General features: G+C 46.9%; 1 long non-coding RNA gene across 1 annotated transcript; it reads right to left on the minus strand.

Moving 5' to 3' along the window:
- Positions 1-380: 380 nt before the first annotated feature.
- Positions 381-8,008, minus strand: LOC120229092. The gene is made up of 4 exons (XR_005527660.1): positions 7,902-8,008; positions 6,014-6,141; positions 4,845-5,086; positions 381-835 (listed from the first exon to the last, which is right to left on the minus strand). It is a non-coding gene; the product is annotated as an uncharacterized LOC120229092 (long non-coding RNA).
- Between the last annotated feature and the right edge of the window lie 4,335 nt (positions 8,009-12,343).

The following is a 12,343-nucleotide window of genomic DNA, read 5'->3' on the forward strand; positions in this document are numbered from 1 at the left end:
ATTTGTTCAGACACCATTCTCTTGGTTTTCCTTTTGTTATTTGTCCATGTTTTTCTTTAGCTCGTTGGGCATATATATTTTTAAATTTTTTAATGTTTATTCATTTTTGAGAGAGAGAGAGAGACAGGGACAGAGTCTGAGTTGGGGAGGTGCAGAGAGAGAGGGAGACACAGAATCCGAAGCAGCTGTCAGCACAGAGCCCGACGCTGGACTCAAACTCATGAACTGTGAGATCACGACCTGAGCTGAAGTCAGAGGCTTAACCGACTGAGCCACCCAGGCACCCCCTCTTTGGGCATATTTTGAAAACAGTCGAAGTCTTTGTCTAGTAAGTCCAATGTCTTTGTTTGTTTATCTGTTTGTTTCAGTAAGTACAATGTCTATGTGTCCTTTCTGTTTTCCTGTGAATGGGCCATCTTTTCTGTTTCTTTATAGGCTTTATAATCTTGCTGTTGAAACTAGGTATTTTAAATTTTATAATGTGGTACGTCTGGGAATCAGATGTTTCTTCCTATCCAGGGTTTGTTGCTGTTGCTTGCTGTGGGATACGATGCAATCCTCCGTTTGTTTAATGACTTTTCCAAACTATCTTTGCAAGGACAATATTCCTTGTCATGTGTGGTCACTGAGGCTGTGCACGAAGAATCCTGTGCACCATGCTGCTAAAAGGTGAATGATGTACTTACTTGGGATGCTGAAGCTTTCATAACATTTTTAGTCACATTTCAGTTTCCTCAAAATGTGCAGAAGCCCTTAGTGAGATTACTGACTTTATATATGTGGAAGGAGATACTCTTTAAACACATGCCTACAAGATGACTATCTGGGTGTTGACCTGTAAAGTAATTTTTTTAAAGTTTATTTTATTTTTAAGAGAAAGAGAGAGAGAGAAAGAGAAAGAGAGAGATAGAGCATGAGAGGAGGAGGAGCAGAGAGAAAGAGGAGACACAGAATCCAAAGCAGGCTCCAGACTCCCAGCTGTCAATACAGAGCCCAATGTGGGGCTCAAACCTGTGAACCATGAGATCATGACCAGAGCCGAAGTTGGATACTTAACCCACTGAGCCACCCAGGCGCTCCTAAAGTAATTTTTAAAGTAGGCTCCACGTCCAATGAGGGGGCTTGAACTCACAACCCTGAGATTAAGAGTCACATGCTCCACTGACTGAGCCAGACTGGCATCCCTGTAAAATCTTGTTTAAAGGGTAAGAGTAAAGGAATGTCCTTCTCTAATTTGGAAGTATACAAAAGATAAAAATGGAGAAAGGGATCACAGTAAAACAGAAGTTTATATGCTATTTCTCCAAAACTGTTCGTTGATCTTTGAAGAGGCCATAAGAAGCCTAGAGAAAGATGAATTGGCTGCATTTGAGTTGTTCAGTATCATGTGTAGGTTGTGAGAAAAGCTCACACGGGGTGGAGGGGGTGGGGAAGACTCATATTTAGGAAATAAGGCTGCTTCAGAATTAAAACAAAAACAAAAACAGGTCACCAGGAAAGGGCAGTCAAATTAAACAAGACTTTCTTAATTTAAAAAAAAGTTTATTTATTTTTTGGGGGGGAAGGGGGAGAGAGAGAGAGAATCCCAAGCAGGCTCCACGCTGTCAGCACAGAGCCCCACATAGGGCTCGAACCAGCAAACCATGAGATCATGACCTGGGCTGAAATCAAAAGCCAGACACTTACCCGACTGAGTCACTCGGGCACCCAAGACTTTCTAAAATTTTTAAATAAAAATTGTAACTTATTTGAAATCTGCGTTAGTCTGAATTCTCCAGAGAATAGAACCAATATGAGATAGCTAGCTAGCTCATCTGTCTATCATCTGTTACAAGGAATTGGTTCATGTGGTTATGAAGGTTGGAGTCCCGAGATCTGCAGTTAGCAGGTGAAGACCCATGAGAGCTGATAGTTTGGCTCCAGCCTAAGTTCTGAGGGCTGAAATCTGGAAGCATGGATGATATAGGTTCCAGAGTGATGGCAAAGACTGGTGTCCTGGCATGAAGCTAGCCAGAAGACACTGTCTTCTCCCTTACTCAGCCTTTCAGTCCATGCAGGACTTCAACAGATTGGATATCCAACCTGCCCGCCCACCCCCCACCAAACCACCACAAAGGGGAAGGTAATCTGCTTTACTTAATCTACTGATTCCAGTATGAGTCTCATTCATAAACATCCCCAGGGACACGCCAGAATAATGTTTAACCAAACACCCGGGCACCCCATGACCCAATTCAGAGGACATGAAATTAACCATCAACTTGGATTTCACAGTCAGGATCACCTCTGTGCTTTAAAGCCGTTTTCCCCGAGAAGGAAGTCAACCTTCTGATGGGCATCTGAGTATTTAAAAATGACGAACGTTTTAGGCATGGCTAGTCTATATGATAAATTCATAGATGCGAAGGACCAACCGATAAACAACTGGCCTACCCAAATAAGCCTGTAAGATACAAAGGAATGGACTTTTTGAGGAGTGGTGATGGATTCCCACAAGTCTAAAAACCTGCTGTTGTGGGATGCCTGGGTGGCTCAGTCGGTTAAGCGTCTGACTTCAGCTCAGGTCATGATCTCACAGTTTGTGAGTTCGAGCCCTGTGTCAGGCTCTGTGCTGACAGCCAGCTCAGAGCCTGGAGCCTGTTTCAGATTCTGTATCTCCCTCTCTCTCTCTCTGACCCTTCCCTGCTCATGCTGTCTCTCTCTCTCTCTCTTTCTCTCTCTCAGAAATAAACAAAACATTAAAAAAATTAAAAAATACCCTGCTGTTGCAAGCAAGTGGAATCCTAAGTATTCCATGCTCATATGTTTTGTTGAGGGGAGATTTAGCTGGATGTGGTCACACTGGACTGACCCAAGGAATTGGTACAATGTAGGTTGACTAAGCACAGGGCTGTGGGGCCAGATGAATTTTACATTTGACTCTGAAGTTTCAGCACTACATAAAAGAAGAGGAGGGTATCCTAAAAAAAAGGCTATAGGCAGTTCAGAGAAGTATTATTGGAATAGAAAACCAAGAGTCACATCATTCTGCCATGTCATGGGTCAGACAGAAACATACCATTGCTTTATTATTATTATTATTATTACTTAATATGAACAATAGCTCCTTAATTTATCCGATTATAGGTATGTTCTTCTTGACTTTTTTTTTAATTTTTTTTTTAATTTCTAGGAGAAAGAGAGAAAGAGACAGTGTTAGCAAGGGAGGGTCAGAGAGAGAGGGAGACACAGAATCTGAAGCAGGCTCCAGGCTCTGAGCTGGCAGTCAGCACAGAGCCCAACGCGGGTCTCGAACCCACGAACCGCGAGATCATGACCTAAGCGAAAGTCGGACGCTTAACTGACTAAGCCACCCAGGCACCCCTTGACTTTTTGAAGTCTTACATTCATGTTTCTTAAGAATACACAATCAGGGTGCCTGACTGGCTCAGTCGGAAGGGCATGTGGCTCTTGATCTTGGGGTCATGAGTTCAAGCTCCATGTTGGGTGTAGAGATTCCTTAAATACATAAATGAATCAACTTAAAAAAAATTAAAAAAGAGTACATAATCATGTAGCTCATAAAATTTATATGTACAGCAAAGAGGGGCTCCTGGATGGCTCGGTTGGTTAAGCATCTGACTTCAGCTCAGGTCATAATCTCGTGGTTTGTGAGTTCAAGCCCCGCATTGGACTCAGAGCCTGGAGCCTACTTTGGATTCATGTCTCCCCTTCTCTCTGCCCCTCTCATGCTCATGCTCTGTCTCTCTCTGTCTGTCAATAATAAATAAACATTGAAAAAATATTTAAATGTCCAACAAAGAGTTCTAAAGGGTTAAAATAAATTTTCTTATATCAGACAAAAAGAGCTGACCTAAAAATATTGTTATATTTTTCTTACATGTATTATTTAATTGGTCCTATTATCAATCAGTACTAATTACTTCTTTTAACTAGTCCTGTTGTTTTGTTTAAATAACAGCATTTAGGGGCGCCTGTATGGCTCAGTTGGTTAAGCGTCTGACTTCGGCTCAGGTCATGATCTCACAGTTAGTGGGTTCGAGCCCCGCATCGTGCTCTGTGCTGATGGCTAGCTCAGAGCCCGGAGCCTGTTTCAGATGTCTCCCTCTCTCTCTAACCCTCCTCTGCTCATGCTGTCTCTTTCTCTCAGAAGTAAATAAAAAACATTTTTAAAAGATTTTAAAAAATAACAGCATTTAGGGGCGCCTGGGTGGCTCAGTCAGTAAGGCATCCAACTTCGGCTCAGATCATGATCTCGTAGTTCATGAGTTCGAGCCCTGCATTGGGCTCTGTGCTGATGGCTCGGAGCCTGGAGCCTGCTTCAGATTCTGTGTTTCCCTCTCTCTCTGTTCCTCTCGCGCTCATGCTCTGTCTCTCAAAAATGAATAAACATTAAAATAAATAAATAAATAACAGCATCTATGGGCCAGGAAATAAAATAATAAGAGAATAACATAATTTCAAATAAATACTTATTTTCATGCTATTATGTTAGAGTCATAAAACATGCTTAGATTATAAATTTGAGCTTCGATTTTTTTGTCTGGTATGGCTATGTCCCTCTAACAAGATTGGCTCTCTAAAAAGCAGGTCACTGTGGGTAAGGGACTTCTGAAAGCCAGGGCCCAGAGCTTCACAGAGCTCAAATGATGTCACCATGTCTGCTTGTCGATCTGTCTGCTTTCTGTGTGGCTCCTCGCCCCCACCTCCCCCCCCCACCCCAGCCTGTGCTTACATTATCTTCACCTACCAATCTAAGCAGGAAAGCATTTCCCCAGACACAGTCCTGGGATTGAGTCTCAGTGGGTGCCCTCAGTTCACACGCCTGTCCCTAAACCACTTACTGTGTCCAAAGGAAGTGGTGGAGCCTGGGTTATCAGTTCACCCCAGAGTGGGAGGGAGGCTGGAAGGAGCCAGCTCCCTCAAAAACAAATTGAGAGTGGAGACGTGGTTCCCTGAAGGGAAACCTGGGACTCTTCCCAGAAGAGGAATAGATGCTGTGCAGACGAAAGCATCCTCAGCCATCCATTTACTCTGTCGGCGGCCAGCCAAAGTGCTTTCCGCTAAGTCGTTCTGGGCCAGCTCCCTGGAGCCAAACAAACATGCATCCATTTTATCATTTACCATATTCTTTTGAGATGATCTGGTGCTGTGTCTCTCTTACTGATCGGACAGCAAGTTTCCCAAGGACAGAGGCCATGGCTGATTCCTGCTCTGTCTCTTTCACACTCAGCAGGGCCCTGGGATCCTGTTCCCACCTCTGTTCTCAGCCCTTGCTACATACGTTTCCTTGCACAATCTCTTCCACTCCTGTGACTTTCAACAACACTTCTGGCAGAGACCTTCACCCTGAGTCCAGAGGCGGGCATCCCGCTGTCTTCCAGACACTCTAACTTGGACGTCCCACAGGCAGCTCAAGCTATACTGGAAACTGAACTTGCTGTCCTCATCCCTAAATGCTAAATATCCTCCTCCTCCACGGTCCCCTTTCTCAGCAACCCCTGGTCATTCGATTTACTTGGCTCTCACCTGCCACAGTCTGTCCATCCCTAAGTGTTCTTGACCCTTTCTCTCAGATACTTCTCGGTGCCCCCTCCCTCCTCATCTCACTGGCCGGCCTCAGCGTCCCTCCCTTGATGATACAGCCACCGTCCGGCGCCAGCCTCCCTCAGCCTGTTCCTTGGTGTTTCCTGTCAATTTCGCCTTCCCACCACCCCAGCAGCACCTGCGGGCTCTGGCCTCGCTGTTCTGTGCATGCTCTGAGCTGCCACGGCCTTTCTACTTCTCCTTGTCCTGAGAGACCAGGTTACCTCCAGGAAGAAGCCCTCCCTCCATGAGGGCGCAACCCCCGGCTGAGAGCCCAGTGCTTTGCTCTTCCCTGCTTTCCAGCACCCGTACTCATCCAGCCCCCCTTTCAGTGGTGCATTTGATTGTGTGGCCACTATTGACTTGACAGCAATTTGACTTCCTGTGAGAAAGCCTCTGTGGTTAGACAGGTGGTCTCTTTACTTACTCATTTCTCCCCGTAGACTGTGATTGACATGGGAGCAGGCGAGGTGTCCTTTATCTCTGTGACCCTAGCCCGGGGCTGGAATATAGCAGGTGCTCATCGATTGTTAAGTGAGCGAATCAGCAGGGCAGCTACAACAGAGGTTGGCAAACTTTGGAAAGGGCCAGACGGAGAATATTTTAGCCTTTGCAGGTAGCGCGGTCTCCCTTAGCAGCCACAAATCATATGTAAATAACACTGCGCTTACAAAATCAGGTGGCCCCTGTCAGGCTGACCTTCCAGCCTGGGGGAGGGGTTCGGGGAGCCCTCTGATTCTTCCTCTGCCTTGAGGACAAGAGGGAAAGGAGAAAAACATGAAGACCAGACCACAGGTAGGATTTTCTAAGAAAAGGTTAGGGAGGAATCGCTTTCCTCGGAGGTATTGAAAACGAGAAACTGCCCAAGTATGCTGAAAAACAAGGCGGTGTGGCCTGGAGGCAGGAGGAGGGACAAGGTGGCCCCTAGATCGGTCATGATTATTACAACCCAGGGGTTTTTCCTGCCCTTTGGAGAAGGGCGCGGTGCACCGACCATGGGCTGCAGTTAGCTCAATCGCCACCAGGTGGCAGGCCTGCCCATTCCTAAATGCTGAGGACTCTGGCAGCTGGGGACTCCAATTGGTCGACAGATTTATTTATCCGTCATTTATTCATTCACGATTTGTATTCCCCAAGCACGTTGGACTCCTCCTACAATGCCAGCAGGCGCTGTGCTAAGTGTGGGGAGGGAGCAAGCGGCCAAGACTGGGTCTGGGTTCTAAGGCACCTGGCATACCTACCTCGTCCCTCCCCGGCAGCGGGTCAAATGCCCAGATATGGGTCCATAGTGGCGACCGGGTGTCTGTGTGCCAGGCCTGCTGCCTGGACCTGTGCCCACTGCAACCTCGTGGAATGGTGTCCCTTGCCTTCCGTTCTCGTTCAGCGAGAGCCAACGGGCAGCGGGCCCTGAGCAAGGTTTGGATCACCTCCCACCCGGAGCTCAGGTCGCCCTCAGCAGGTCTCAGGTGCAGCCGCACACTGGTCCCTCGGGCTGAGGTTTTCTCCATCTCTGTCGTCTTCCAACCAGGCCCAACCTCAAACCGCCAGTCTCTCCCCTCCCCCCTTTCCTCCCTTCCCTTTGCTCTGTTCTGATAGCCTTTCTCAGAAATGTCCATCCGGAGAGCAGGACGTGGGTACCTGGAGCAGGGCCAAGTCCTGGGGGTCTTGGGGTCACTTCCTCCACCTTTGCCACTACTTAGGGCACCACACACTCCCCCGCCCCCACCCCCGTGGTTCCTGGTTCCAGTGTTCACCACCCACGTGCCAGAAGCATCCATGTCTTGGCTATTTACTCCATCCCCACCTGAAGTATAGCCTCCGGAGGGCAGAGACCTCTGGCTCACTGTCAAACCTCCAGGACCTACGCAGCGCCTGACACATAGCAGGTTTCAACAAATGTGGGCTGGACCACTCAGTAAGGGTGAGTGGATGCAGCTTTGCAAAAGTTTAGAGGACTTCAGAGCGAGACCCCACAGATCCACACAAAGGCAGGGTGGGCAGGGGTAAACCCTAGAGGCTAAGAACGTGCCTGAGAGTAACTGCCCTGAATTGAACGGAGGACCCCCTGGGCCTGTTTCAATGAGGACCATGGGAGCCCCAGACTCCAGCCCCAGCAGGGATGGAGTTAGCACCTATTGGGGTCATTCTTTGGACAGGGCCCCCAGATGACTTCCTCGGCCATCAGCCCTGGGGCCCCATCCTCTGGAAGAGTGCCCCCCACTGCTCTGCCTTATTTCCTTCTCTCTACTCCTGCCCCACTTCCCTGGGAACTGGGAACCCCTCCCTCGACCCAGGCCCCGTGCCTTCTGACTCACTGTGTAGCTCAGCTGGAAAGCATCTGGTCATGCCCATGGCCCTGGCATCTGGCCCGTTGGCCTTGAATGAGAGGCACCCCTTCCTCGGACCTTCCATTAAGTTCTCCGTTAAGATCGTGTCCATTGAAAACTTCCCCACTCGGCCCCCCTCCCCCGAGAAAAATCCCCTCTGAGAAGCGGAGGTGGCAAAGCACCCTACCCCGTGCCAGGTGGAGTGGGACTCCCAACCTTATCAGCTCATCACATTCCGGACATTCCCTGTGGGTGGGGGAGGGGTCGGCCAGAAGAGGAGAATGCTGCTTGACTTCAATATCCCAGGTCTTGGTTTGCTCCAATTTCTACCCCCCACCCAGGGCTCAGGGCCCTTCCACGTGCCTCCCAGCCCCTTGCATCTTGGTCTCCATGTCTAGCTCCTCATCCTCTCTCAGTCTGTTCTGTTCTCCCTTTCCTTCCATTTTCTTTTGCCTTTCCCAGCCCTCCTCTGTCATCCCAGGAGTTTGCATTAGGAAGTGGGGGGACCACGGTGGGGTTCTCAGTTCTCAGAGGGGACCTTGTCCCTGACCTAGGCAACCAAGAACTCTAGATTTGGTCTGGCCCCGGGTTGCCACCACTTCCTTGTCAATCTTGGGTCCAGGACTTGCCCTCTCTGGTCATGGGGGTCATCCTGCCTCTTGAGCGCTGGAGTCCTGGGTTCTGAGTCCCTGATCTCTAAGGCGTTCCCAGAGTGATGGTCCGGATATGCCCTGGAGAGAGTTCCCCAAGGCCTCCTTCCAAACTGCACAGGACCAGAAGGGAGGGCCAGCCCCTCCACCAGGCTCCCACCGTCCACCCAGCCTGGCCCCCCTCCCTCTCTTGCTGGAGGAGGGGCTGCCTGCCCACCTTCTTCATACACCATCTGCAGGTATGGACCCAGTACAAAGTTGTCCTATTTGTGAAACACTTATACACACATCCCTCTACCTTCTGGCCACCTCCCAACTGCTGACCACAGAGGTGGTTGAAGCGGGGCTGGAATCCAGCCCTAGTTCTAGTTCTAGGTCTAACTCTGGGTCTACCACTAGCCTACTATGTGACCTGAAGTCTTCCTCTGAGCTGAGAGGAATGACAGGAGTAGACTGGCGGTCTCACGTTCCAAAGTCAAAGGGGAACACCGAGAGACCTGGACTAGACAGAAGTTTTGATGGAGGACATGAAGAGGAGTCATCATGGAGGTATTTCCCTCTTGGAAACAATGCCTTTTTGTTTTTTGAGTGAGGATCAGGCTGTCCCTAAGGGCTCCCCTCCTCTGTAGTGTTCCCTACCCCAAGCCCTTAGGCCATTCTCTTATCAGAAAAATGTCCAGAAGAGTGCTGCTGTGAAGAGTATCTCCAAACACACACAGCCAACATCAAGCTTAATGGCAAGATGTTGAAAGCTCTTCTGCTGAAAAAGATCTTCTCACTATCCCTACTTCTGTCCAGCACTACACTTGGAAATCCCGGTCAGGGCAATATGGCAAGAGAAAGAAGTTATGAGAATTGGAAAAGAAAAGAATAAAACTGCCGATATTTAGATGACATAATGGTACACAGAAAAAATCCAAAAAACATACCAACGATTTCAATAAGTAAGTGAATTTAGCAAGGTCACTGGATACAAGGTTAGTATAAGAAATCAAATGTTTTTCAAATAATTTTTAATGTTTATTTACTTTTGAGAGCGAGCGAGAGAGAGAGAGCTAGACAGAGTGCAAGTGGGGAGGGACAGAGAGGGAGACACAGAATCCGAAGCAGGCTCCAGGCTCTGGTCAGCACAGAGCTCGACGTGGGGCTCAAACTCACAAACTGTGAGATCAGACGCTCAACCGACTGAGCCACCCAGGCACCCCAAATGTTTTTGAATATATTATCAATGCACAATTAGAGAAAGGAATTCAAAAGACAACATCATTTTCACTCTTATGTGGAACTTGAGAAACTTACAGAAGACCATGGGGGAAGGTAAGAGGAAAAATTGATTCAAACAGAGAGGGAGGGATACCATAAAAGACTCTCAAATACAGAGAACAAACTGAGGGTTGATGGGGGGAAGGAGAGGAGGGAAATGGGTGATGGGCATTGAGGAGGGCACTTGTTGGGATGAACACTGGGTGTCGTATGTAAGTGATGAAGCATGGGAATCTATCCCCCAAACCAAGAGCACACTGTATACACTGTATGTTAGCTAACTTGACAATAAATTATATTAAATTTTTTAAATTATAAAAAATAAAATATATTAAAAAAACAAAAACAAACAAAAAGATAACATCATTGGGGCTGCTGGGTGGTTCAGTCGGTTAAGCATCCAACTCGATTTCGACTCAGGTCATGATCTCACAGTTCATGGGTTCAAGTCCCATGTCATGCTCTGTACGGACATTGTGGAGACTGCTTGGGATTCTCCCTCTCTCCCTCTCTCTGCCCCTTCCCCCACTCACTTGCAAGTGCACTCTCTCTCAAAATAAACCAAAAAAAAAAAAAAAAAAGGCAACATCATTTATACACTTTAAAAATATCAAATTCTTGGGGCCGCCTGGGTGGCTCAGTCGATTAAGCGTCCAACTTCGGCTCAGGTCATGACCTCACAGTTTGTGGGTTTGAGCCCTGCAATGGGCTCTGTGCTGACAACTAGCTCAGAGCCTGGAGCCTGTCTTCAGATTCTGTGTCTCCCTCTCTCTCTGACCCTCCCCTGCCTCATGCTGTCTCTCTCTCTCTCTCAAAAATAAATTAAAAAACATTTAAAAAATATCAAATTCTTGTTGAGAAAGAAATCTAACCAAAAAATACAAGATTACTTAGTACACAGAAAACCATAAAACATTACTGAGAAATACTGTGAAATATCTACGTTAACTGAGGGGTATACTGTGTTCATGAATTAGAAGATTATAAAGATATTAATTCTCCACAAATCAATCTATAGAATCAATGCAATCCCAATCAAAACCTAGCAGGAATGCGTGTGTGTGCACGCGCATGTGTGTATCAACAAGCTGATTCTAAAATTTGTATGGAAATACAAAAGACCAAGAATAGTCAAGACATGCTTGATGAAGAGGAAAGTTGGAGGGCTTCTAGCACCAGATATTAAGACATCAATGCAAGAATGGACCAGTAGAACAAAATAAAGATCCCTGCAACAGGTCCACAGAAAAATGGCCACTTGATTTTTGACACAGATATTGCTGCTTTGCTCTAAGGAGAAAAGCATGATCTTCTCAATAAATGATGCTGGGTTGATTGGATGTTCATATGGAAAAAAGGTATCTTGATCCCTACTTCACATCACACGCAGAAATAAATTTCAGCTAGAATATAAATCTAAAAATAAAAAGGTAAAACAACTAGAAGGAAACATTAAGATATCTTCATAAGTTAGGCAAAGTTCCTTAAACAGGACACGAAAATCACTAACTGTAATGGAACAAACTTGATAAATTATTCTCCATTAGGATAAAGAACTTCAGTTTATCAAAAGTCACCATTAAGAAAGTGAAAAGGAAAGCTGCAGAGTTGGAGAAGGTATTTGCAATACATAGGTTTGTATCCATAATATATAAAGAACTCTTACAGATCAATAGAAATAAGAAGGACAATACAATAGAAAATGGGTGAGAGACTTGAACAGGCACTTCACAAATAAGGTTTTCCACATGGTCTGTGAACATAAGGCACGGCGATCGATATCACATCACTAGGAAGATGCAAAAGCTACACTGAGCTGAGATGAAAAGACCAACTAAATATGGTGGGGATATGAAACACATAGCACTTTCATACCTGGCTGGTGAGAGTATCAGTTGGCAGGATCACTTTGGAAAATTTTATGACAGTATCAATTAAAGCTGAACATATTCAGCCCCTATGCTCCAGCATTTCCATCTCTGGGCATGTGTCCAACACGAAAAGCATACATTATGTTCCGAAAGACACACCCAAGGATGTTCACCAGAGCAGTATCGTCAGCAGCCCCGAACCGAAAACCCCAGATGGCCATCAGCAATAGACTAGATCGATAAAGAGTGGTCTGTTCATATGATAGCATACTATGCAATGCAAAGGAACAAACTACCACTGGAAGAGACAACATGGATGAATCTTGGGCGGTGGGAGTGGGAGGAGACAGAGAGACAAAGCAGAGGTCAGAGAACCAAGATCACTAGGCGGTGGGCAACCAGAGTGAGAAGGAACACAGCCATAGGAGGAGGGGCAGCCGGGTGCTTGGAGACCAGTGGTGTCTGGTAGTCGGTGATGGGTAGGAACGTAAGCCACCTCTTCCCTCCGTCACCCCCACCTCTCAGGAATGACACCCCGCTTACCCTGCTTGGCGAACAGTATTTAGGGAGGAATTTAAGCACAGGGCCAACAGCGCACAGGTGAGAGGCAAAGAGGGCATGGAGAATTGGGCAAAAGGCAGAAAGC

Source organism: Hyaena hyaena, unplaced genomic scaffold, assembly GCF_003009895.1.
Source record: "Hyaena hyaena isolate Hyena2069 unplaced genomic scaffold, ASM300989v1 scaffold_29, whole genome shotgun sequence".
Taxonomy (NCBI): domain Eukaryota; kingdom Metazoa; phylum Chordata; class Mammalia; order Carnivora; family Hyaenidae; genus Hyaena; species Hyaena hyaena.